This window comes from Sciurus vulgaris (assembly GCF_902686455.1).
Source record: "Sciurus vulgaris genome assembly, chromosome: 5".
Classification (NCBI taxonomy): Eukaryota; Metazoa; Chordata; class Mammalia; order Rodentia; family Sciuridae; genus Sciurus; species Sciurus vulgaris.
This window is the reverse complement of record NC_136465.1, coordinates 181,480,742-181,508,712: the sequence shown is the minus strand read 5'-3', so window position 1 is coordinate 181,508,712 and position 27,971 is coordinate 181,480,742. Positions and strand designations below refer to the sequence as shown.

The 27,971-nt window shown below is 42.4% G+C and overlaps 2 long non-coding RNA genes across 2 annotated transcripts in view; one reads left to right on the top strand and one right to left on the bottom strand.

Annotated features, from left to right (window-relative positions):
* Positions 1–27: 27 nt before the first annotated feature.
* Positions 28–27,971, bottom strand: part of LOC306662596 — a 30,034-nt gene continuing 2,090 nt past the window's right edge. The window contains exons 2-3 of the long non-coding RNA XR_013764160.1: positions 2,356–2,802; positions 28–164 (exon numbers count right to left, since the gene is read on the bottom strand). This is a non-coding gene — a long non-coding RNA (uncharacterized lncRNA). The remainder of the gene's footprint in view (positions 165–2,355; positions 2,803–27,971) is intronic.
* Positions 89–26,706, top strand: LOC306662595. Its single transcript, XR_013764159.1, has 2 exons — positions 89–225; positions 22,827–26,706. It is a non-coding gene; the product is annotated as an uncharacterized lncRNA (long non-coding RNA).

Below are 27,971 nucleotides of genomic sequence, written 5' to 3'. Positions count from 1 at the left end.
GGCCGGTCGGAGCTGTCCCCCAGAGGGGTGCTGATCGGGCCGACGGAAATTTCTCCCTAAAACACGTTGACTGGGCCGGAGCAGCCATTCCCCGACCGTGCTGAAAGCGGCCAGCCAGAGGCTAAGCTGAACTTTGCGTGCAGGCTGCAGTCTGGACAGAGGCACTGGGGAAAGTGAAGACTCTGAGGTTATGTCCATTCTACGGAGACACTGTGCTCTGGCATGGTAAGAGGCTCGGTGGGCACAGCCATGGTCGAGAGAGCTGGAGGACTCAGCGGTGAAAGTGCGGGAGGGCAGGGCTGCTGTGGCCAAGGCAGAGGGGAGGACTCGGGAGCTCTGGAGATCTGCCTCGAGTTTCAGCAACAAGAGATGAAATTTTCCCTTTTCTCTATGATGGAAATTTTGTGCTGATATTTCTTTATATCTAAATGCCCTGTGGAAAATCATTTCTAAGGGATGGTGAGTGATTAATGGCAGGGAAGAGGGAGCTCACAATCGTCAGGAGGGACAAGACCATTCTTTGGGTGGCCATATTTCCAGCACAGCAGCAGCCCATGGCTGGGGGAGGGGGGTGATTGGCCTTGCTGTCTACTGTGCTCTAACATCGACTTATATCTTCTTAAAGCACTTTCTAGAAATGGCATCTATTAGTTCATGTTTCCCTTTCATGACTGAAAGCTGGCAGAAGTACTGCTCTTCTCTGTGAACTTTCAAGGTCCGAGTACAGTGCCTACACAAGGCACCATGGAATGCATGAATGAGGCAGTTATGGACTATACCATGGTCTGGGGCACTGGGTCTTAGCCATCATAACTTTTCCCCAACATTCCTTATTTCTGAGGTTCAGGGAATCTGGATGTATTCACAAATCACCTGCCCTGATTCTCCCTGTAAAACCCCAGAATTTCTCAGAATGGACAAAGGGTTTGGACCCTAACTTCCCAGATTTCCTTTTGACCCTGAGTCTTGTCATCAAACTGATTAACTTGAATATTCACGTAAATGACCCATCCAACACCCTAGCCAGCCACTCCTTGACTTCTGATTAGTCAATGATCTGTGACTCTCCCAGCTCTGATGACTTCCCAAGGAATCACCTTCACCTGCAATTGCATCCATCTTGAAGTCATCTCAGATCACAGCTCTTGCCTCCCTGTAAGCCTTCTGAGACAACCACCTCCAGATTCCAGGAGTATAAGCACCATCTTATCTGTACAACCTCCCATCCTGTCCCCAGAGTGTAGGTGGAGGGTTACCTGCCATGGAGTTGAGAGACTGTGGCACCAATCTTTGGCCACAAGCTTTATGGACAAGAGCAAATTGCTTAACCATGAGGACCTCAGTTTCTTTATGTACACAATGGTTGCGCTGAAGATGTAGGGCAAGTGTAAAGCCCCCAAGGTTTATTCATTCAATGTTCACCCTGCTGCTCCTGCTGACCCCTCAAAACCATTCCCAGCCCAGGAATATCGGAATGAAGGGTAAAAGTGCTTTCCTGAGGAATTATATTCCTTTATATTGTGCACATCTTATCAGACTTGCATGCTTACCTCATGTGACCCTCAGAGCTTCCCTGCACAGGTGGCAGGACTGAGGCCCCATGGAGAAGTCTTCTCCCCTCTCGTGGGGGCCTCAGGCCCTGCCAGCTTTCCTGCTGTGTTCCTGAGCTTGCACCAGCAGTGCCCTTCCAGACTCCCTTCCCTCAAATGACAAACCAAGGAGGTGTTGTTTGTTTTGTTCTGTAGTCAAACCAAGGAGGTGTTGTTTGTTTTGTTCTGTAGTGCTGGGGATTACAAGGATGTTCAATTTTAACACTCCCCTGCCCCTTTATGGCCCATTAATGGCATGGAAAGCAGGGCAAAGCACAAAACTGTTTGGACTTACAAGGGAGAGTTGGAATGGTAACATGTCTCAACAGTACTGACTACAGCAATCCTACAGAAGTCAGAGGCATTTTCTGACAATTTTTTATAGACTAAAAAGTAATAAATGCAGAACTATCAGTTTTTTATTCTACTCATATTGCACAGAAATCATAAACACAAAATAAATGGCTGCAACTGCAAACAGAAATATTTAATAAAAATGCTAAGAGTCAATTTGATGGGAATGCTGTCATGACCAACAACTTCACCACCTCCTGAATCCTGATTTTAAATGTCCAATTTTCTGACCATGACCTCCTGTTTTTCTTGTCCTCTTACTGTATTTCAATATAGCAATTCTTTGACTATGTAAGAAATGTGTGTCAGTTACTATCACTGTGTAACAAGTTATTATCAAATTTAATGGATTAAAAGCATTGATTTATTCTGTAATCAATGGTTCTGGAAGAATTCTGCTGGGAGTTCCTACCTGGGCCTCTTCTGAGGTCTGGGTACAGACAGAGGTGAGCTGGGTCGGGTGTCCAAGATGACTTGCCTATGTGGCTGACCGATGAAGCGGAGTGTCCACAGGGTGCTCAGCAAGGGCATTCCCTGGGATTCCAGTTGCCTCTCCAGCAGGGTGTTCCCAGGGTAGTTGAGGGCCAGGTGGAAGCTGCATGACCTTCCTGACCTAGCTTGAAAGTCATGTGGCATTCTTCTGCCATACCTGTTGGTCAAAGCAGCCCCAGCCTATACAGTTAGAGGAGTCCTAGAACCACCTTTCATGGGAGGGAGTCAGAGTACTGGCGATTGTGCTGAGATGACCACAAATCTCCATTGATCTGCCCCCAGCTCTCATTGCTAACCCTCGTTGAAACTGTTCCTTTCTCTTGCATCAACTTCTTTTCTGGATTTCCATCATGGCATATTCTTATTTCTGTTTGCATAAGAAATCCAAAGTTACGGGTTACAATACTGTTATGCCTTAAAGGAAATGGTACTTAAACCATTTATATGGTTTAGGAAAGAAATCTTACAAATAATTATACATTTCAGAAAACAAATTTCCAACAGTGCAGAAGACTACTATGACAATAAATCAGAGTTGAAGATTTGTTGTTGTTGTTTTCCGTACCTGGGACTGAACTCTGAAGCGCTTTTTACCATTGAGCCACATTACTGGTCCTTTGTATTTTTCTATTTTGAAACAGGGTCTCACTAAGTTGCTTAGGGTCTTGCTAAGTTGCTGAGGCTGGCCTTGAACTTGCAATTCTCCTGCCTTGGCCTCCCAAGTTGCTGGAATTATAAATATACACCACAGCACCTGGCAGAGTTGAAGTTTTTATAGGGATTGCTGCTATCAGGGGAAAATGTCTGAAACCTCCCCGTTTTAATAGATTCCTTCACACAGATTACATGCCCTAAGTCAGTTCACTGCACACAGAACAGGCGTGTGCACATCGACACAGTCTTCACACTGCTCCATGTCACAGCTTCAAAGAGGACTGCACTGGCGAAGTCGCCTCTGAGAGTCCAAAGGATCTCCCATTTATTATGATAAATGCAAAGCACTGCAGGACTTATAAGCTGGAGAACGTTTGCTGAGCATGGCCCCTTAAATTTCCTGAGGTCCTCCCAGAGATGTCCTGAAGGTGGTCGTAACAGTGTGTTGATAGGAACAGGAGGCCTTGAGTGGAGGTTTATCACAATTTTCTACTCACAATCGTGTCATCCTGGGACTCTAATATAATTACCTTCTTTGGTTAACAAAAGCAGCTTTTATCAAGCATTATCTCCTGGATCAATGTCCATGTTCTAGGCAGGACCTTGTGGAGACCACAGGTTAACAGTGAGCAGGCAGCTGGGAGGAGGTTCTTCTGTCCCCCACGCACAGCTGCACTCCATGTAAGCCTGCACTTGTGCCACATTCCCTCCCCAGACACTGCCCCTCAAAAGCCCCAGCAGAGGTGGCCCCTCTGTTGGTCGTTATCAGAGCCTGAAGTGAACTGGGCTGGTTCATCCTGAACAGGGTCTAAGAGACTTTAACTCTGTTCATTTCAATCTCAACTTAAATTCTATCGTCATATTTTAATTTTTTCAAACCTAAATGAATTGTTATTGTTGCTTTATATAGTGTTTACTTAAATTTATCAAATGTTCACCTCCTCTGTTCTTCTTTCCTCTTTGCAAGTCAGCCCTTTCTGTGATATCCTTTTTCTTGCCTAGAGTACACCTGCAGAATTTTCTGTAATGCAAATATCTGGGTGGTAAATTCTTTCAGTTGTCTGAGAATGTCTTTATTTTGTTCTGGTTTCTGAAAAATGTTTACTGGATGTAGAATTCTAGGTGGGTTTGCACTCTCTGACCCTGCTGCATGACCACTTCCTTCTCACTCCTTGCACAGAACAGGATGTTCCCTTCTCACTCTCTCCTTTGCTTGTGGTCTTCATGTGGTCATCCCTCAAGTGTGTCTATGTCCAGATTTCTTCTTCTGCCCTTCAGGAAGGGAGGGAAGGGGAGGGGAGGACTCTGGGTCAGGTAGTCAGCGTCCACCATTCCTCCAAGCCTTACTTGCTGCCCTCGGCTCAGTCACCCTTGATGAGCACTTCTCTCCATCTCCAGCTGCTGGCAGAACTTCTCAGTCTTTAGTGTTCACAAGCTGCAGTCAGGTGTGTCTCAGTGTGGATTTATTTTTGTACTTCGTTCTACCTAAGTTTCACTAAACTCACCTGTATGAATCCCTTTTTCATTGTGTGCAGATTTCAAGTCCTCATCCCTTTTTCGATATTGCCTCTACCCATTCCTTCTCCCCTGGCACTAGACTCGGGTTGAAGTTCCTTACACTTGCCTCCATGTCTGCTAACCTCTTGTTCATGCTTTCCACATCTATGTCTTTTCAGACAGTATTCCAGATACTCTATTCATATTTATCTTTTAGTTCACTAATTCTCTCTTCCGTTGTTTATAATCTTATAAAGCTGTATACTGTTTTTTAAAAAATATTCTTAGTTGTAGATGGATAATAACTTTATCTATTTTTTATGTGGTGCTGAGGCTAGAATCCAGTATCTCATATGTCCTAGGCAAGAGCTGTACCACTGAGCTACAACCCCAGCCCTGTATACTGTTTTTAATTTCACTGAATTTAAACTTCAAATAAAATTTCAACTAAATTAAGACCTTCCGTCTACAGTTTCCACTCTTTTTTTGCATACTACTTGATTGTTCTTCAGTTTTTTAGTTTCTGCACCTATCTTCAACCTTGTCTTTTAGTATTTTGACTATATTCAACAGGCATTTCATGACCCTACTTGATGATTTCATTATCTGGAGTGTACTGCCCACAGTCACTGCTGGCTTGCTATCAAGACACCTTAGTACCCTGTTTCTCAGTTGCCTTTTAAACTGAGAGTGGTTCATAGGAAAATCTAAGGCTAGAAAGAAGATAGGGCCCATAGAAAGAAGATGGGAGTTCAGGCTGCTTTAACGAAATACCCTTAAACTGGGTGATTTATAAACAACAGAAATGTATTGCTCACAATTCTAGAGACTGACAAGTTCAAAATCAAGGTGCCACCAGATTCAGTGTCCTGGTGAGGGCTCATTCCTCAGAGATGGATCTTCTTGTCCTCTCACATGGAGGAAGGGTGGACAGGCCCCATCAGCCTCTGTCATGACAGCTTTATCCCCTTTATTAGGGCTCCCCTGTGAGGGAGGGCCACCTCCTACAAGCACCACCTCTTAATAGTACTGCATTGGGAGTTAGGTTCTAGCACTTGAGTTGCTTCCACTGGCACCTTCAGGCATTGCTGACCAGAGACCACTCTGTTAAATGCTCTGCTGAAAGGTCTGGGCCACTGACTGTTCATGCGAGCTGTCTCCCAGGTAAGGGACAGCTTCTAATCAGTTCTCAGCATCTGACCCCCACATACTTTACTTTGCCCCAAATTTCAGTTGATATCCTTTCAGTCCCTGAGGACAGTTTAGTTCACCCTTCATTGAGGGTTCAACCCTTCAAAGTCCAGTATTTGTGGAGAATCAGTCTCTACCCATTTCCTCCTGGCAGGTCTGTGGCTGGTCTCTGTGCTCCACACCTTGAAGTCTGTACATTGGTTATAACAAAGTCCTCAATTCCCATAAGGGTTCTTCCTCATGGTCTAATCGCCTTCCATGGGCCCACCTCCCACTCCCAATACCACCACATTGGAGGTTAGGATTTCAAAATGAATTCCAACAACTCTTTAAAGAAGAAAAACAAAATCCAGACATTTCATAATGTAACATCCACAATGTCCTGCCTCCAGTAAAAAAATTCCTAGACCTGCAATGAAGCAGTCAGGATTCAGAAAAAATTCAGTGAAAAAGACTTAGAAAAGACAGAAGTGATGAAACAAACAGAGGTGGACTTTAGAACAGCTATTGTTATAAATGGATTCATGGATTTAAAGGAAACATGAACATAATGAACAAATAAATGCAGGATTTAAAGAAGAAACAAGTGGAATTTCAAAAAAAATTTTGTACCTGTAGATGGACATCATGCCTTTGTTTTATTTATTTTTATGTGGTGCTAAGGATAAAACCCAATGCCTCCCACATGCCAGGCATGTGCTCTGCCACTGAGCTATAGCCACAGCCCAACAAGTGGAATTTTTTTTTTTTTTTTTTTTTTTTTTAGTGCTGGGGATCAAACTCAGGGCCTTGTGCTAGCAAGGCAAGCACTCTACCAGCTGAGCTATCTCCCCAGCCCAGCAACAAGTGGAATTTTGAGAGATAAAAATGCAGTAGATGAAATTAAAATTTTATTGGATGGGATCAATAGAAACAGAGAAAGAAAAGATCAGTGAACTTGAAAACCGAAATAAGAACTAGTCACACTGAAGCAGAAAAAAAAAAAAAAGACTGAAAAAACAATAAAGCCTTATTGACCTTTGGAACTATGTCAAGTATATTAGTCAGGATTCTCTAGAGGAACAGAATCAACAGAATAAACATTTTTATGATTATAAAAATGGAATTTATTAGATTGGCTTTTGCGACCAGAAGCTGGATAGTCCACAATGGCTGTCTGCAGCTGGAGAGCTGGAAGAATTAGCAGCTGCTCAGCCCAAGACACAGAAGCCCCAGAACAAGAGATCAACAGTGCTCCCCTAGTCCAAGGGTAGCACCTGAGACCAAGCCTTCTGGAAACTACCCGGAGAATCACTGGCAGAGTCCACTTTGGAAGAGTGAAGAAGTGAGAGTCCGATATCATCAGACGATCAAAGCAGCGATCAAGAACCCATTCAAGAAGAGCTGAGCTGCATCTGCATCTGCTTCCTTGTTCTTCCAGCTGTTATTCCATCCAAGCCACCATCCTACTGGGTGGTGCTCCCCACGCTTAGGGAGGGTCTCCACTTCAGTTCACTATCCCACATGCCAATCATTCCTAGACACGCTCTCACAGACACACCCGGAGGCCTCTTAATCACTGGCATCTCTTAATCCAATCAGGTTGACAAGTCAACCATTACATCAAGCCAAAAACAAGAAGTATTTGAAGAAATAATGGGGACTGAGGTTGTGGCTCAGTGGTAGAGCACTTGCCTAGCATGTGCAAGGCACTGGGTTCAATCCTCAGCATCACATCTAAATAAATAAATTAAATAAAGGTACAGCTAAAAAATTATTTTTAAATAAATAAATAATGGTTAAACAAGTCCCAAATTTTTTTTAAATACTATGCACTCACAGATCCAAAACACTCAACAAAACCCAGGATAAACACAAAGCACACCAAAGCACATGATAATCAGATTGGTATTCAACATGCAGTGAAAATATTCTTCAAAATTGAGGATGAAATAAAGACGTTATTATTTTATTTATTTTTTTACTTTTGGTACCAGGGGTTGAACCAAGGAGTGCTCTACCACTGAGCTACATCCCCATTTTTACAATTTATTTTGAGGCAGATTCTCACTAAGTTGTTGAGGCTGGCCTTGGACTTGTGGTACTCCTGCCTTAGTCTCCTCTAAACATGAGTTCTTATTGTATTCATCCTCTCCTATTTCACTGTACATTTGGAACACATGAAATATTCTTTAGTTTATATATTACTGGATTTATGAACTAGTGTACATTGGGAATGTTGGAGACAAATGACACATCTTCTCATTTATAAGTCCCTGGATGCTGTGGTTTGGACCTGGAGTGTCCCCCTGGGCCATGTATTAAAGGCTTAGTCCCCAGGTTGGTGACACTGGAAGGCAATGGGAACTTTGAGAGGTAGGGCCCTTCGGAGGTTTCAGGTCACTGGGGTGTACCCTCCAAGGGAACTGCAGGGTCCCCATCTCTTCTGTGTTCCAATGAGGTGATCATTTTCCTCCACAATGCACACTTGCCATGGTGTGCAGCTTCACCCCAGGCCCACAGGCAATGGGACCAACCAACTACAACTGTAGGCTCCAATCGTAAGTTGATCATCTTGCCAGGAGTGGTGTCATAAGCCTGTAATCCCAGCGACTCAGGAGGCTGGCAAGTTCAAAGCCAGCCTCAGCAACTTAGCAAGGTCCTAAGTGACTTAATCAAGTTCCTGTCTCAAAAAATAAAAAGGGCTGGGTATGTGTCTCAGTGGTTAAGTGCCCTTGGGTTCAATCACCAATACAAAAAAAAGTTGATTATCTCAGGCATTTCTTACAGTAACGGAAAGCTGACTAGTACACTGGACCAGCCAGAGCCTGCTGGGGTGAACTGCACAGAATGCAGAGGCCTATGCTTCAAGCAGGATGCTGCAACTGCTGGGCTGTTACACAGGCCTCCCTCAGGGATCAGTGAGTGTTCCAAGTGGGAACAGAGCACAGAGACACACGAAGGGCCAAAGGGCTGGACTGCAGCAGAAACAACTGATTGTTCCCCAATTTTACTCTCTTGCTCCCCCACAATTTTTTGTTTGTTTGTTGAGATGAGGACTTGCTATCACCCAGGCTAGCCTCAAACTCCTGGGCTCAAGTGACTCTCTTGCCTCAGTCTCCTGAGTGGCTGGGATGACAGGCACATACCATGATACCTGGTTTGAGAATCCCTGGAGTTGGGGGTGGTGCTAGGGATAGATCCCAGGGTCTCATGCATGCTAGGCTAGTGCCCTACCATTGATCAACATCCCCAGCCCAAGAATCCCTGTTGTTGATGTTTTTAAAATAGTGATAATGAGCGTTATTTATTACACTTCTTTGTGTGTGTGGAGCTGTGGGCTATATGGTCAAACACACATGACATTGCTAAAATTTCTCTTAAGTCACTGTTATTCTAGATCCCTATGATTCACAGCCAGATATTACCATAATTGCTAGAGTATAAATTTCTACTTTGAGGAGAAATTTAGTACTATTTAGTAAGATGGAAAATGCATATACTCCATCCTCCCTTTGGTATCCTAGGGTGGTGGTTCTCAAAATATGGTTCCTGGACTCCTGGAGTCCTAAGATACTGTAAGGGAGTTGGAAAGGGCAAAACTATTTATACACTAATACTAGGATATTATTTGTCTTTCTGCTGTATTAACATTTGCACTAATGGTGCAAAAGCAATAACTGGTAAACTACTAGTACCTTAGCACAAGTTATAGCAACATTTTGCTAGGCACTGTCATTTCTGGATGAAAATAGGCAGTTTCACTTAAGAATTCTTTGATGAAGTGGGGATCCAAGATGGCAGACCAGAGGGAGGCAGCATTCCTTGTCATTCTGTAACTTGCGATTCAAGTAGAGGAATACTGTTTCTCTGCAAGGCAGTCACTGCTGCCCACCAATCCCCTGCTGTTTACACCATTTGTCCACCACAATCATCTGCCGTCAACTAGCATATAACCTACCTTTTGAGTGTGGATAGTTCAATGACTGCCACCTTTGTTCCACCATTTCCCCATTTGCCCACCTCTTGCCTGCCCATCACCTTTCACCTACCCATCACACACCCCCAATGTCTACCCACCAATCGTCTGCCATTAGCCTGCAGACCACCTGCAGACTGCCAACGGTTCACCTGCTGCCCACTATTACCTGGAAGTTCATTGTCACAGTACCCACAGGTTTGGTTACACACAGTTGCTGTCATCTTTGGACAACAGCCAGGGCCTGCAGGATTTCCATGGCCACCTCAGTCTGGGGACTCAGGTCAGGTCCTGGGGATATATTGGGGCACCTGCAGGTCTGGTTGCACCTGAGGCCTTTCTGCTCAGTGTGGTAGTGGCTGCCATCTTGCTGCCTCTTTGCGGGGTCACTCCTTTGCGTGAGCGAATGACTGGTGGTCTCTCTGCAAGTTGAAAGGGGACTGAGATCTTGGGACTGCAGCAACACAGGGCCTGGGGAAGCTGATGCCCAGGTCCATCAGATTGCGAGGGCCAGTCTGGGTCTGGCAAGCCCATGGAAAGCTGGAGACTAGGGCCAGTTCCCTGGGGGAAGCACAGGTTGAAGAAACTGGAGAAAACTGGGATCTCTGCAGCTCAGTGAATCCTGAGATGTGCAGGGACAGAACGGGACGGGCTACGATGGGCGGAAAGACTGGAAGAGGGTGTGAGGGCATCTTGCTATCGGCTCACCCACCCAACCAGTCCATCACTCACTGGACTGGAGCTAACATTAAACTTCAGACAACCCCACCTATCAGTGGAGAAAATTTTCAAAAGCCAATGGAAGCAATCATTCAATTTTCCATTGAGACTTTCCTCCATTGTTTTTCTTTTTTTGCCCTCTCTCACACCTCTACCATTTTGAATCCAAATATTTTTCATGCATCAATTTATTGAGGAATGGGATGTCTGAATAGTATATGACAGTTTTGCTGTGTATTCTTTTTTTTTTTTTTTTGGGGGGGGGTGCTGGGGATCGAGCCCAGGGCCTTGTGCTTGCGAGGCAAGCACTCTACCGACTGAGCTATCTCCCCAGCCCCTTGCTGTGTATTCTTATATTTTTATTTTTTTAAAAATCTGTACATATTTTTTCTCTCACCTGTCTCCCTAGATTCTCTTTCTCACTAAGCTCATACTAACAGCCATCCTCTATTAATTCTTCCCTCGCTCTTATTATAAATTTTTACCTCTATCTTCTCTCCCTCTCCCTCATAAACATCACACATTATACTACTTCTGTTCCCTTCTTGTCCATCATTTGAAATGGTAAACCCTTTTAGCAAACTTAATGTTTATACTGTAGACAATAATTGAATGCTTCATTTCTACTGTAACAAAATTGTAAATGCCTTAATAGGAGTCATTTGGTTTAAGGTGGTATATCATTTGATTTGGGTACTGTTAATATTGGTCTCCCCATTAAAGGTGAGGTACTAGGAGTCTTCAGAGATACTATAAGACTACAGGGTAGAATCTGTGCTGCCTCAACTCCATACTGCTAGATGAGAAGACACACAAACAACATGAAAAAACAAGGGAACAAAGCACCTCAAACAAACCAAGATGTTCCAACAATAGAATCTATAGACAGCACAGTAGAATAAATGTCAGAGAAGAAGTTTAGAAAATACATAGTTAGATTGATCTTCAAAATAAAGGATGGTATTGGAGAGAAGATACAGAGGTACTGGAGAGAAGATACAGATGGTATTGGAGGGAAAATACACTTCAATAAAGAGGCAGAGATTAGGGCTGGGGATATAGCTCAGTTGGTATGCCTTGCATGCATAAGGCCCTGGGTTCAATCCCCAGCGCGCACACACACACACACACACACACACACACACACACAGGCAGAGATTATAAAAAGGAATCAAGCAGAAATCCTCAAAATGAAGGAAACAATAAACCAAATTAAAAATTCAATGGGAAGTATCACCAACAGACTAGAACTCTTGGAAGACAGAACCTCAGACAATAAAGACAAAATATATACTCTTGAAAATAAAGTTGACCACTCAGAGAAGATGGTAAGAAACCATGAACAGAACTGCCAAGAAACATGGGATAACATAAAAGACCAAATTTAAGGTTTATCAGAATAGACAAAGGCATGGAGATACAAACCAAAGGAATGCATGATCTTTTCAATGACAATATCAGAAAACTTCCCAAATCTAAAGAACAAAATGGAAAATCAACTACAAGAGGCTTGCAGGACCCCAAAATGTACAAAATTACAGACTCATACCAAGGCACATGATAACATACAGAATAAAGATAGAATTTTAAAGGCCACAAGAGAAAATTGTCAGAATACATATAGGGAGAAATCAATTCAGATCTCAGCTGATTTCTCAACCCAGACCCTCCATGACAGGGGGTCCTGGAATAATATATATCAAGCTCTGAAAGAAAATGGATGCCAACTAAGAATTTTATATCCAGCAAAATTAAGCTTCAGATTTGAAGATGAAAGAAAAACCTATCATGATAAACAAAAGTTAAAAGAATTCACAACTAGAAAGCCTGCACTATAGGACAAGCCTGCACTATGGGACATTCTCAGCAAAATATTCCATGAGGAGGAAATGAAAAAAAAAGGGGTGGGGGACCAGTAAAGGGAGGTTTTGTTGTTGTTGTTGAGACTGTTGTGAATGGGGTAATTTATCTAACTTCTCTTGCAATGGATTTGTCACGTACGTATAGAAATGCATTTGATTTATGGATGTGGATTTTATATCCTGCTACATTGCTGAATTCATTAGTTCTAGAAGTTTTTTGGTGGAATTTTTTGGATCTTCTAAATAAAGAATCGTGTTGTTGGCAAATAGTGATAGTTTGAGTTCTTCTTTGCCTATTCGTATCCCTTTAATTTCTTTCATCTGTCTGATTGCTCTGGCTAGAGTTTCAAGAATGATGTTGAACAGGAGTGGTGAGGGGCTGGGGAGATAGCTCAGTCAGTAGAGTGCTTGCCTTGTAAGCACAAAGCCCTGAGTTCATATCCCCAGCACCTCCAGGAAAAAGAAGGGTGGCGAAAGGGCATCCCTGTCCCACCCCAGTTTTCAGAGGGAATGCTTTCAATTTTCTCCATTTAGAAGATGCTGGCCGAGGCCTGAGGTACGCTCCGTTCCTACTATCCCTATTTTTTCTAGTGTTTTGAACATGAAGGAGTGCTGTATTTTGTCTAATGCTTTCTCCGCATCTATTGAGATACTAATATGATTCTTGTCTTTGATCCTATTGAGTTGATGTGTTGTTTATTGATTTCCATACGTTGAACCAACTTTGCAACCCTGGGAAGAATCCCACTTTATCATGGTGCACTATCTTTATAAAACGTGTTGTATGCAAATTGCCAGAATTTCATTGAGAATTTTTTCATCTATGTTCATCAGGAATATTGGTCAGAAGTTTTCTTTCTTTGATGCATCTTTGTCTGGTTTTGGTATCAGGGTGATACTGGCCTCATAGAATGAATTTGTAAAGGTTCCCTCCTTTTCTATTTCATGCAATAATTTGAGGAGTATTGGTGTTAATTCTTCTTTGAAGGTCTTATAGAACTTGGCTGAGAATCAGTCTGGTCCTGGGCTTTTCTTGGTTGGCAAGTTTTTTTCTTTTTCCTTTTAGTTGTAGTTGGACACAATACCCTTATTTATTCATATTTATGTGGTGCTGAGGATCAAACCCAGTGCCTTTCACATGATAGGCAAGCATTCTACTGCTGAGCCACAATCCCAGCCCCTGGTTGGTAGGCTTTTGATGACATCTTCTATTTCACTGCTTGAAACTAATTTGTTTAAATTGTGTATGTCCTTCTTATTTAGTTTGGGTAGGTCATATGTTTCTAGAAATTTGTTAATGCCTTCGAGATTTTCTATTTTATTGGAATATAAATCTTCAGAATTGTTTCTGATCATCTTCTGTATTTCAGTAGTGTCCATGCTGGTATGTCCTTTTTCATCACAAATTTTAATCATCTAAGTTTTCCTGTTCTCTTCATCAATGTGGCTAAGGGTTCATTATTTTTTTTAAGAACCAACTGTTTGTTTCGTCAACTTTTTTGAATTGTTTTGTTTCAGTTTCATTGATTTCAGCTCTGATTTTAATTATTTTCTGTCTGCTACTGCTTTGGGTGTTCTTTTTCTAGGGCTTTGAGATGTCTGTTAGATCACTTATTTGCTGACTTTCCTTTGATGTATGGGTTCAGCAGAGTGACCTTTCCTCTTAGCACTGCCTCATAGTGTCCCAGAGATTTTGATATGCTGTATCAGTGTTCTCATTTACTTCTAAGTAATTTATTTCCTCTCTGATGTCTTCTACTATCTATTAGTCATTCAATAGAGATTATTTAGTCTCCAGGTATTGGAGTAGCTTCTACTTTTTAGTTTATCATTGATTTTTAATTTCATTCCATTATGATCTGATAGAATGCAGGGTAGTATCTCTATTTTTTTTTGTATTTTCTAAAAGGTGCTTTGTGGCATAAAATGTGGTCTGTTTTACAGAAGGATCCATGTGTTGCTGAGAAGACAGTGTATTCGTTCATTGATGGATGAAACATTCTACGTATGTCCATTAAGCCCAAATTATTAATTGTATTATTTAGTTCAATAGTTTCTTTGTTTAGTTTTTGTTTGGAAGATCTAACCAGTGATGAGATAGGTGTGTTAAAGTCACCGAGTATTATCGTGTTGTGGTCTATTTGATTCTTGAAATTAAGAAAGGTTTTTTTTTTTTATTGTAAAAAAATGGGATACATGTTGTACATGGCATAAAGGCATACCATTTGTGTAATCATAAATTTACATACGGTAATGTTGTTTGATTCATTCTGTTATTTTTTCCCTTCCCCCCACCCCTCCCACCCCTCTTTTCCCTCTATACAGTCCTTCCTTCCTCCATTCTTGCCCCCCTTCCTAACCCTAACACTAACCCTTCCCTCCCCCCTTTATGTGTCCTCATCCACTTATTAGCAATATCATTCGACCTTTGGTTTTTTGAGATTGGCTTATCTCACTTAGCATGATATTCTCCAATTTCATCCATTTGCCTGCAAATGCCATAATTTTATCATTCTTTATGGTTGAGTAATATTCCATTGTATATATATTCCACAGTTTCTTTATCCACTCATCAATTGAAGGACATCTAGGTTGGTTCCACAATCTGGCTATTGTGAATTGAGCAGCTATGAACATTGATGTGGCTGTATCTCTGTAGTATGCTGATTTTAAGTCCTTTGGGTATAGGCCAAGGAGTGGGATAGCTGGGTCAAATGGTGGTTCCATTCCAAGTTTTCTAAGGAATCTCCACACTGCTTTCCAGAGTGGCTGCACTAATTTGCAGCCCCACCAGCAATGTATGAGTGTACCTTTTTCCCCACATCCTCGCCAACACCTGTTGTTGCTTGTATTCTTGATAATAGCCATTCTAATTGGGGTGAGATGGAATCTTAGGGTGGTTTTGATTTGCATTTCTCTTATTACTAGAGATGTTGAACATTTTTCCATATGTTTGTTGATTGCTTGTAGATCTTCTTCTGTGAAGTGTCTATTCATTTCCTTAGCCCATTTGTCAATTAGATTATTTGCATTCTTGGTGTAGAGTTTTTTGAGTTCTTTATAGATTCTGGAGATTAGTGCTCTATCTGAAGTATGATTGGTAAAGATTTTCTCCCACTCTGTAGGCTCTTTCTTCGCATTGCTGATAGTTTCCTTTGCTGAGAGAAAGCTTTTTAGTTTGAATCTATCCCAGTTATTGATTCTTGCTTTTATTTCTTGGGCTATGGGAGTCCTGTTGAGGAAGTCTGGTCCTAAGCCGACATGTTGAAGATCTGGACCTACTTTTTCTTCTATAATCTGCAGGGTCTCTGGTCTGATTCCGAGGTCCTTGATCCATTGTGAGTTGATTTTTGTACAAGGTGAGAGATAGGGGTTTAGTTTCATTCTATTGCATATGGATTTCCAATTCTCCCAGCACCATTTGTTGACTATCTTTTCTCCATTGCATATTTTTGGCCCCTTTGTCTAGTATGAGAAAATTGTATTTATTTGGGTTTGTGTCTGTGTCCTCTATTCTGTACCATTGATCTACCTTTCTATTTTGGTACCAATACCATGCCGTTTTTGTTACTATTGCTTTGTAGTAGAGTTGAAGATCTGGTATTGCGATACCCCCTGTTTCACTGTCCTGCTAAGGATTGCTTTAGCTATTCTGGGTTTCTTATTCTTCCAGATGAATTTCATAATTGCTTGCTCTATTTCTGTAAGGTATGTCATTGAGATTTTAATTGGAATTGCATTGAATCTGTATAGCACTTTAGGTAGTATGGCCATTTTGACAATATTAATTCTTCCTATCCAAGAACATGGGAGATCTTTCCATCTTCTAAGGTTTTCTTTAATTTCTTTCTTTAGTGTACTGTAGTTCTCATTGTAGAGGTCTTTCACCTCTTTTGTGAGATTGATTCCCAAGTATTTTATTTTTTTCGAGGCTATTGTGAATGGGGTAGTTTTCCTGATTATTCTTTCCAAAGATTCATCACTTATATATAAAAATGCATTAGATTTATGTGCACTGATCTTATATCCCGCTACTTTACTGAATTCACTTATGAGTTCCAAAAGTTTTCTGGTGGAATTTCCTGGTTCCTCTAAGTATATAATCATATCATCAGCAAATAGGGATAGTTTGAGTTCTTCTTTTCCTATTCGTATCCCTTTAATTTCTTTAGTCTGTCTAATTGCTCTGGCTAGAGTTTCAAGGACGATATTAAATAGAAGTGGTGAAAGAGGGCATCCCTGCCTTGTTCCAGTTTTTAGGGGGAATGCTTTCAGTTTTTCACCATTTAGAATGATATTAGCCATGGGCTTAGCATAGATGGCCTTTACAATGTTAAGGAATGATCCCACTATCCCTATTTTTTCTAGTGTTTTGAGCATGAAGAGGTGCTGTATTTTATCAAATGCTTTTTCTGCATCGATTGAAATAATCATGTGATTCTTGACTTTAAGTCTATTGATATGGTGAATGACATTTATTGATTTCCTGATGTTGAACCAACCTTGCATCCCTGGGATGAAACCCACTTGATCATGGTGCACTATCTTTTTAATATGTTTTTGTATGCAATTTGCTAAAATTTTGTTGAGAATTTTTGCGTCGATATTCATTAAGGATATTGGTCTGAAATTTTCTTTCCTCGATGTGTCTCTGTCTGGTTTAGGTATCAGGATGATATTGGTTTCATAGAATGAGTTTGGGAGGGTTCCCTCCTCTTCTATTTTATGGAATACTTTGAGAAGTATTGGAATGAGCTCTTCTTTAAAGGTTTTGTAGAACTCGGCTGAGAACCCATCTGGTCCCAGACTTTTCTTTGTTGGTAGGCTTTTGATGACCTCTTCTATTTCATTACTTGAAATTGGTCCATTTAAATTGTGTATGTCCTCCTCGTTCAGTTTAGGCAATTCATATGTCTCTAGAAACCTGTTGATGTCTTCGAAATTTTCTATTTTGTTGGAGTATAGATTTTCAAAATAGCTTCTAATTATGTTTTGTATTTCAATCGTGTCTGCTGTGATATTTCCTTGTTCATTCCGAATTTTAGTGATTTGGGTTTTCTCTCGTCTTCTCTTTGTTAGTGTGGCTAAAGGTTTATCAATTTTGTTTATTTTTTCAAAGAACCAACTATTTATTTTGTCAATTTTTTTGTATTGTTTCTTTTGTTTCAATTTCATTGATTTCAGCTCTGAGTTTAACTATTTCCTGTCTTCTACTACTTTTGGTGCTGGTCTGTTCTTCTTTTTCTAGGGCTTTGAGCTGTAGTGTTAGGTTGTTTATTTGTTGAGTTTTACTTCTTTTATTAAATGTGCTCCATGAAATAAATTTCCCTTTAAGTACTGCTTTCATAGTGTCCCAGAGATTTTGATATGATGTTTCTTTGTTCTCATTTACCTCTAAGAATTTTTTAATTTTCTTCCTAATATCTTCTGTTATCCATTCATCATATAATAGCATATTGTTTAATCTCCAGATGTTGGAATAGTTTCTGTGTTTTACTCTTTCATTTATTTCTAACTTCAATCCATTATGATCTGATAGAATACATGGTAGTGTCTCTATCTTGTTGTATTTGCTAACATTAGCTTTGTGGCATAATATATGGTCTATTTTAGAGAAGGATCCATGTGCTGCTGAGAAGAAAGTGTATTCGCTCTTGGTTGGATGGTATATTCTATAAATGTCCGTTAAGTCTAAATTATTGATTGTGTTATTGAGATCTATGGTTTCTTTGTTCAATTTTTGTTTGGAGGATCTGTCCAGTGGTGAGAGAGGCGTGTTAAAATCACCTAGTATTATTGTGTTATGGTCTATTTTGTTTCTGAAATTGAGAAGGATTTGTTTGACATACATGGATGAGCCACTGTTTGGGGCATAGATGTTTATGATTGTTATATCTTGCTGATTTATGCTTCCCTTAAGCAGTATGAAATGTCCTTCTTTATCCCTTCTGACTAACTTTGGCTTGAAGTCCACACTATCTGAAATGAGGATGGATACTCCAGCTTTTTTGCTGAGTCCATGTGCATGGTATGTTTTTCCCCATCCTTTCACCTTTAGTCTATGGGTATCTTTTTCTATGAGTCTCTTGCAGGCAACATATTGTTGGATCTTTCTTTTTAATCCAATCTGCCAGTCTATGTCTTTTGATTGATGAATTCAGGCCATTAACATTCAGGGTTATTATTGAGATATGATTTGGTTTCCCGGTCGTTTGGTTCATTTTTTAAATTTTATTTATTTATTTATTTATTTGACACGACTTGGTTCCTCCTTTATTTGACAATTCCTTTAGGATAATTCCTCCCTTTGCTGATTTGCTTCTTTGTTTTTCATCTCTTCCTCATGGAATATTTTGCTCAGAATGTTCTGTAATGCTGGCTTTCTTTTTGTAAATTCTTTTAGCTTTTGTTTATCATGGAAGGATTTTATTTCATCGTCAAATTTGAAGGTAAGTTTTGCTGGGTATAAGATTCTTGGTTGGCATCCATTTTCTTTCAGGGCTTGAAAAATGTTGTTCCAGGCCCTTCTAGCTTTTAGGGTCTGGATTGAAAAATCTGCTGATATCCGTATTGGTTTCCCCCTGAATGTAATTTGGTTCTTTTCTCCCACAGCCTTTAAAATTCTGTCTTTATTTTGTATGTTAGGTATTTTCATTATAATGTGCCTTGGTGTGGGTCGGTTGTAATTTTGTGTATTTGAAGTCCTATAAGCCTCTTGAACTTGATTTTCCATTTCATTCTTCAGATTTGGGAAATTTTCTGATATTATTTCGTTGAATAGATTGTTCATTCCTTTGGTTTGTTTCTCTAAGCCTTCCTCAATCCCAATAATTCTTAAATTTGGCCTTTTCATGATATCCCATAGTTCTTGTAGATTCTGTTCATGATTTCTTACCATCTTCTCTGTTTGTTCAACTTTGTTTTCAAGGTTAAATATTTTGTCTTCAATGTCTGAGGTTCTGTCTTCCAGGTGTTCTATCCTATTGGTTATGCTTTCTATGGAGTTCTTAATTTGGTTTATTGTTTCCTTCATTTCAAGGATTTCTGTTTGGTGTTTTTTTTTTTTTTTTTTTTTTTTCAGTATCTCTAACTCTATTGAAATGATCTCTTGCTTCCTATATTTGCTCTTTTAACTGTTGATTGGTGCGATCATTCAATGCCTGCATTTGCTCTTTCATCTCATCGTTTGCTTCCCTGATCATTTTAATTATGTACATTCTGAACTCCCTTTCTGTCATTTCTTCTGCCATGCTGTCATTGGGTTTTATTGATGTAACATCTAAATTTGATTGGGGCATATTCTTCCCTTGTTTTCTCATGTTGTTCAGTTATCAGTGGACCGCTGAGATATTGCAGATTTCCTCTATTGACTGATAATGTCCCTGAAGATTTCTAGTATATCCCCTCTTAGCCTTCAGTAGGCTGAAGTCTTGGAGGAAGTTGATAATGTGGTGCTCCACAAGGAAGCTGCCTCTCTAGGGGTGGTGGCCTTCAGGTGGGGTATATTCCCTGCTAGTGGGCAGAGGTGCCTCCACTTGTTGACCAGTGGTCATCCAAAGGGTAACTAGGCTGAGGGCTGAGGCAAGGCCTGTTTGGGCCTGTGTCTCTGGTTTTACCGTCCTTGTGGGAAAACCTCACCCAGCAGGGAAGACTCACCTGGTGGGGAGGTCTCGCTGGTCAGTTCCCCTCCTAGCGGTTCCCCTCAATCTACAACTACTGCATGGGCTGGGCTGCCTTCCTCTGCAACGTTCCCAGGGGCCCGGCCCTACCTCCAGGGCCTGGGAGCCTCACCCTTCGCAGATGAGAATCCTTAGGCTGCCCTTCCTCAGAGAATCTGCCCGCAGGCCTGGAACCTTTGTTCCACCCTAAGTGTGTCTCTGTGCGGCTCTTCCACCAAGAAGCCTCCTAGGTCCTGGGACCCTGCTCTGCACCTAATCGCCTGGCTATGCGGCCCCTCCTCTGAGCAGCCACCTGGAGCCCCGTACAGTCACTCTGAGTCCCAGAGACCCGCCGCATGCCTCTTCCTCCAGACAGCCGCCCGGTGTTCCGGTGCGGTCACTAGGAGTCCAAGCAACTCACTGCGAGCCTCCTCCTCCCGCCAACCGCCCGTAGCCCTGGGCAGTCACTCCAAGTCCAAGTGACCCGCCCCGTTCCTCCTCCTCCTCCAGGTAGCCCCCTGGGTGTTCAGGAGCGGTCACTGTGAGTCACTCTGAATCACTCTGAGTCCACGTGACCCGCTGCATGCCTCCTCCGGGCCGGCGCCCGGAGCTCTGGTGCGGCCACTGGAGCCGAAGTGACCCACCACTCTCCTCCTCCAGGCAGCCCCCCGGTGTTCAGGAGTGGTCACTTTAAGTCCAAACAACTCACCACTCGCCTCCTCCTCTGAGCAGCCGCCTGGAGCTCCAACGCAGTCACTGCGAGTCCAAGCGACCCACCATGCTCCTCCTCCTCCTCCTCCTCCTCCTCCTCCTCCTCCTCCTCCGGGCAGGCCCCGGTGTTCAGGAAAGGTTGCTTTGAGTCCAAACAGCTCGCCACGCAGCTGCTCCTCTGGCAACCGCCCGTAGCTCTGGTATAGTCACTCCGAATCCAAGCAGCCACGCTTCTCCTCCTCCTCCTCAGGGCAGGCTCTTGGTGTTCAGGAATGGTCGCTCCGAGTCCAAACAGCTCACCAAGCAGCTCCTCCTCTGGCAACCGCCTGTAGCTCTGGCACAGTCGCTCCAAGTCCAAGCGCCTCGCCGCACTGCTCTTCCTCCTCCTCCTCCGCTCAGGCCCCAGTGTTCAGAAGTGGTCGCTCTGAGTCCAAACAGCTCTCCTCGCAGCCCCTCCTGTGGGCCGCCGCCCGGAGCCCCAGTGGTTGCTCCGAGTCCCAGCGCTGTGCTGAGCAGCCTCCTCTCCGATGCTCCCAGTTGTCCGAGTTCACTGCTCCAGCGGGGGGAGGGGTGTCTCGCCGGGCAGCTCTACTTCACAAAGTTCCCTGCGTTCGGGGACTACCGCCCCATCCGGGACGCCTCCCTAACGGGAGAGAGTCACCCGGCTGCTTTGAGTTGGTCCCAAGTCTCTCAATTTCTCCTCTTTTGAATCCTGAGTCCTGGAGCAACATGAAATGCAGCCACCCTCTAGTCCACCATCTTGAAACCCCAAGAAAGGTTTTTTTTGATGCACATAGATGCTCCATTCTTTGGGGCATATATATTTACAATTGTTATGTCTTGTTGATGTATCATTCCCAAAGAAATGTCCTTCTTTGTCCCTTCTGACTAACTTTGGCTTGAAGTTCACTTTATCTGAAACACTGCTGGTTTACATGGTCCATGGGTGATGTTTTTTCCCATTCTTTCCCTTCAGTCTGTGGATGTCTTTGTCTATAAGGTGAGGCTCTTGGAGACAGCATATTGTTGGGTCTTGTTTTTTAATTCAATCTGCCAGTCTGTATCCTTCGATTGATGATTTTAGGCCATTAACATTCAGGGTTATTACTGAGATATGATTTGTAATCCTATTCATTTTGGTTTATTTCTGGCTTTTAATTTGACTTCGTTTCTCCTTTGTCTTTTCCTTTAGTGTAGTTCCGCCCTTTGCTGGTTTTCACTTTTTTTCCCTTCATTTCCTCCTCATGGAATATTTTGCTAAGAATGTCCTGTAGTGCAGGCTTTCTAGTTGTGAACTCTTTTAACTTTGTTTATCATGGAAGGTCTTTTTTTAAATATTTTTTTAGTTGTTGATTGGAACTTTATCCACATTTATTTATATGTGGTGCCAAGACTTGAACCCAGTGCCTCACACATGTGAGGCAAGTGTTCTACCACTGAGCCACAACCCCAGTCCAATGGAAGGTTTTCATTTCATCTTCAAATCTGACTCTTAATTTTGCTGGACATAAATTTCTTAGTTGGCATCCATTTTTTTTCAGAGCTTGATATATGTTATTTCAGGACCTCCTGGCATTGAGGGTCTGGATTGAGAAATTAACTGAGATCTGAAATGGTTTCCCCTATATGTAATCTGATACTTTTCTCTTGCAGCCTTTAAAATTCTATCCTTATTCTGTATGCTAGGCATTTTCATTATAATGTGCTTTGGTGTGGGTCTGCCGTAATTTCATACATTTGGGGTCCTGTAAGCAAGTGGCTTATTTTAAAACTGACATTGTTTCCTCCTCTTCTTCCTGCTTCCCTTCCCTAACAGCAGGGGAAATAAGGCTACCATTTTTCTACCCCTGGCTAAGCTACCACGTCCTTCATGCCTGGAAGGATATCACTGCCCATTAAAAGACTCAAGAAATTCCAGACCTGGGACTGAGACAATGGCTCCCTCAGGGACACCCACTGGACACAAATTAATTCTATCTGCTAATGACATCTGGGTCCCAGCACTTGTATTCCTCTTTTAAAAGTCCTGTACTTCCCCTAGGAGGGAGAATCAGATACTCTGGGACAGAAGCCTCCTGTGTTTTGTCTTTGCAAATCAGTAAGACTTTTTTCTTTTTCTCAAAACTGTCCTCATTATTAGGTCTGCAATGGAGACAAGGATCAAGCTTGCAGTATCAATATCCAAGGAAGAAAAATCAGGCTGAACTCAGAACTTTCTAACTGCAATATTCAAGGACCAGCACAGGCAGAGTGATGAGCTGAAAGCTGAGTGAAATCCGCACCTTAATCCCAGTAAGTGTGTTACCTTGTTTGAAAATGGAATCTTTGGAAATCTGTCATCCTTCAACAGTTTTTTTCTATTCTTGAATAAATCCTACTCCTTTCACTCTTAAAAGAAAATAGAATCTTTGCTGAGGTGATTAAGGATTTTGAGATAAGGAGATTGTTTGGGGTTATCCAGGTGGACCCTAAATGCAGTCACAAATTCCTCATAAAAGAGAGACAGAGGGAGAGTGAATGAAGAAGAGGCAGCTTGATCGTGGTGGCAGAGATCAGAGGGACGCAGCCACAGCTGAAGAATGCTGTGCCCACCAAACCTGAGAGGCACAAGAGCAGATTCTCCCTGAAGCCTCCGGAGGAAGTGCAACCCTACCCTCACCTTGATTTCTGGCCTCCTGAGTTGTGAAAGAATAAACTTGTCATTTTAAGTCACTAAGTTTGTGGTAACTTGCTACAGCAGCAATTGGAAATTAAGAGTTACCCAAGAATATTATACCTAGTCAATTTATTTTTCAGTCACCAGCATATGGATACTAATGAACTCATGGGCATAAATTAGATCAATTAGGGTTCACAATTCCAACAGACCCAATACATTTAACATACCTTCTCTTTATAATTTGATACATGTGTACACTACAAAACCATCACCACAATAGGATTAATGATCACACCCAGGACCATCCACACTGTCCTTCGGGTGCCTAGAACCTTTTCATCTTATAACTCAGTTTGCACCCTTTGACCAACATCTCTCCACTTCTACATCCAAGCCTGGTTACCACTGCTCTCTTTGATGCTTCTATTCCTTATGCAAGCGAGATCACACAGCATTTGTCTTTCTGTGTCTGGCTTATTTCATTTAACATGTTTTCCAGGTTCATCCACATTGTTAAACATCCATTCTTTTGTGGCTGAGTAAAATCCCATCATTTATCACACTTCCTTTGTCCATTTGTTCCTGGATGGACACTGGGGTTGGTTTCTTGTCTTGGCTGTTGTGAACAGTGCTACAGTGAACGTGGAGGTGCAGATGTCTCCTGATTTCATTTTATTTGGATGTTGACCCCAAAGCAGGATTGCTGGATATGATGGTTCCGTTTTTCATCTTTCAAGGAATCTCTGTACTGTTTCCCATAATGGCTGTACCAATTTACATTCTCAGCAACAGTCTGCAAAGGCTCCCTTTTCTCCACTTCCAAGCCAACACTTGCTACCACTTGTCTTTCTGAGAATAGCCATCCTAACAGGTCTTAGGAGGTAGCTCATTGTGGTTTTGACTTGCATTTCCTTGATGATTAGGGATGCTAAGCACCATTTCATATACTTGTTGTCCATTTCAATGTCTTTTTGGAGAAATGTCTACTCAAATCCTTTGGCCCATTTTTTAAATTGGATTGTGTGGGCTCCTTATACACTTTGGATATTAGCTCCTTATTGATACATGATTTACAAATATTCCTGTCCTGTAGGTTGCCTTCTCATTTTGTTGACTGCACCCCTTCACTCTGTTGAAAAGAAACTGATGACATAACCTATCTATTTTTTGTAAATCAACTTAACGGTCTAATGAAGAGAAACAGAGGAGCCTGATGGCCAGGCCACATGCATCACAAATCTATTCCTGTGCGTTCTTATCTCTTCATTTGTCTAAGCAGGCAATGAGCCAACCAGGTATAGTCCTGCCTACCGCAGCATGTGTCAAAAATTGTGGAACCCACATTCTCTGAAGTGCACCCAGGCTGATAAATCGGAACTATCCAACTAACCTACTACTAGTCCTGGCTTTGTATCCTTATAATTCATTCCTGTGCAACTTACTTTTCAGTGCTGGGGACTGAACTTGGGGCCTCATATAGCCCCAACCTGCAAGCCACCCCCCTTATTGTTTTGATAAGGTCTTGCTATGTTTCCAAGGCTGTTCTGGATCTTGTGGTTTTCTTGCCTCAGTCTCCTAAGCAGGTGGATTACAGGACTGTGCAAGTGGTTTCCCCAACATATTTTTGCTGATAAAATTTGCAAAAATATTTGTCCTTTCAGTATGTGTCTTCATTTAGGTTCCTCTGACAGTACAGCCTGAGACAAGGCTTGGGTACAAGTGGTTTGTTCAGAAGTTGATTCCACAAAACAGAAGTGGAGCATGGGGGTACAGAGGGTTCACCACACAAGAGCACGTTATTGAGGCTACTGCTCCGGGTAACAGCACACTGGTTTCACCAGGGTCTCTGAGAAAGGTGCAGAATGCCTCCCAGCACTGCCAACTACTTATCCATGGACTACTGTCTCCAGTTCCTGAAGTACCCACAGACCCAGTGAGCTCCTGCTGTACCAGAAAAGGCCTGGGGCAGGAAGTGTAAAGACACACAGACACACCATGCATCTGAGAGGTAGCCCCCCAGGTCCACAGCAATTAAAGATGGGTTAAGGTCCCTCAAAGGGAAGGCTGGTCACCACCTCTACAAGAGTTTTGGTGCAAGAAGTAGAGCGAGTCGCCACTGCTGAGGGTCCCAGGGCTGTAAACAACATTCATCACGTCCCTCCCCTGCCTTACCAGCTGGGCAACCTGGCTTGCCTAGTGAGGTACCCAGACCTTTACCCCGGAGGGGTCTGAGCCCATTGTTGACAGTGCTGCTTCTAGTGCCTGGCAGGGAAGCACTCTGACACACAAGTCCTCTAAGTGCCACTTGTGTGGTGGCAGCCCTACAGCCTCCTAACCCAGATTCCGTTACCCCTCCTTTTTTGCCTGCAAGTCCACCAGCATGAGCTCAGAATGACAGAGTGGTGTCTGCAGGTTTGGGTCCAAGGGCAGTATCCTTCCCTGCCCACCAGTGGGATCCCCTCATGGAAAGAGCCCAACTTCAGTGGATCCTAAGCCTGTGGAAACAGAGCATGTTTTACATGTGAGTTGCTGGATGATGGTGAGAAGCAGTTAATTCCAGCTCCTGGGTTCCTAGAACTGTGTTTTTGATCCCCAGTCTGTTACGCCACCTGCAATTCCCCTCAGTGCTTGACAAGGATTCCGCTGAGTAATAAAGATGTTTGCAAAGTCTCATCTCACTGGGAATTTGGGTTGCGGGCTTTCCTTCTTTGCTTGCTTAATATGTGTAGGTTTACTATTAATATTTTATGTGTTTTCCCTAAAAATAGGGGTCTTAATAGAACCAGGGTTAAAACATAAAAACCAGACTTCTAATGGAACAGTAATTTCAGATTTAGTCATTTGCTATGAAACTCTGAGTAACCAAGATTGCTATGAGAAAATACAAAAACAGATTCTAGCTGCCGATCCCCTGTTGACTACTCTCAGATGACCTGAAACACGTAGGCAAATAATTCCAACCCCATCAGTAAGGAATAACAGGAACAGAAGAAATAAAGGGTTCCTCAATGTTAAGTTCACACAGTATAAGATGATATCATTTGTTAGCTTAAAATGTCTAGCATTTATTAACTACAGCAGTAGTCACATGACTGACGTTTATTCAACCCTGCTGAACTTGCTTTAACCTTTATGATTAGTAAAATATTAATATGTCTTATTGTTTAGTTAAAGGTTATCACAAGTAAACAGTTACTAAAAATGATTAGAATATTTTGTTGTCTAGTCTAGTAATGATCATACAAAATATTTTTGTTTTCCTCCTTGTGATCTTTTCCTGTTCTGAAAGAACATGTGTAACTGCCTACCTTTTAATGTATAAAAAGCTGGCTGGGAAAAATAAAATTTAGAACATGGCATCCATTCCTTGAGTTTGTGTTGCTTTGTTCTCCACCTCGCCGACGCCTCCTCCATCACCTGTGGCCACCACGACCCCTGCTAGGGCTGGACCCCAGCACCAGTCTTCTGCTGATGTCTCTTAGGAGGTCAGCATCACATGTGGGGCTTTGATTCTGTGCATGTACTACAACTTCTCAGGGTACTGTCCCAGAGCCAGGACCTTGGCTCAGTCTTTAAGAGGTCATTGTATCTTTCCATTAGACTGGCTGCTTGTGGATAATTCAGGACACCAGAGAAGCATTCCACATATTGCCACATTCCTTGCACTGTGAAAGAGCTTTTTGGCCTGAGGTCATGTTATACATAATCCCGTGCTGGTGAACCGAGCATTCTCTAACTCCTGGATAGTGATGCTGACTGAGACACTGTGGATGGGAAGGCAAACCCACACCCAGAGCAGATTTCAATTCCAATAAGGATGAAACGGTGGGGTAGAAAGGGAAGGCTGTCACCAACTTGCCGCAGAGTGACTAGCTGGTGTTGCTTACAGATGGTAGCACAGCAGAAGCTCAGCTTGATCTCAGCTGCTAACTGGTCAGTCAACAGCAGTAATAACTAGAGAAGTTATTATCAAGCTACAACTTGATAAGAAAGAGCCCATGTTAGTAGGCATAAACTGCACTCCTGTTACCATGGCACCTCCAACAATGAGCCCACTGTACTGGTACAGGAAAGCAGAGGGTGGTGACATCTGTCTTGTTCAGTGGCACCCCTGCCATGGGTACTAGCACAAGGTACAAAGATGCACACGTGCTGTGACCACTCCCCGGATCCAGCTGCTTCCCCAGACCTCTAGTCTCCAGTCTTCCCCTCTTGCCCTTTTCTGACCAACCAGCAAGGTGCTGTCACACCCAGAATGTCACCTGTATTCTTCCACAAGCCATGGCTCCATCCACTCACTCTACACAAAGTGATAGCCAAGGTACTACTCAAAGTTCTGCTCATGGAGGCTTTCCCTTATTACCACCTTGAATGGACTGCTATAGAGCAAGCAGCAATTCATTTTCAGTTCATAACACATCAAGATGACCCACTATGAACCAGACCTGATTTTTTTTTTTTTTTGTTACTAGGCATTGGTGCAAAAGGTAGGAGGTGTGGGGCTACAGTCACCTTGTCCTATAGATGACTGCTACTCCCGTGGACAAGGTTGGCTCCATTCCCAAGGATAATGTTTTCATTGTACAATGAATCACTACTTATCCATTGACTTGGTAGACATGACAA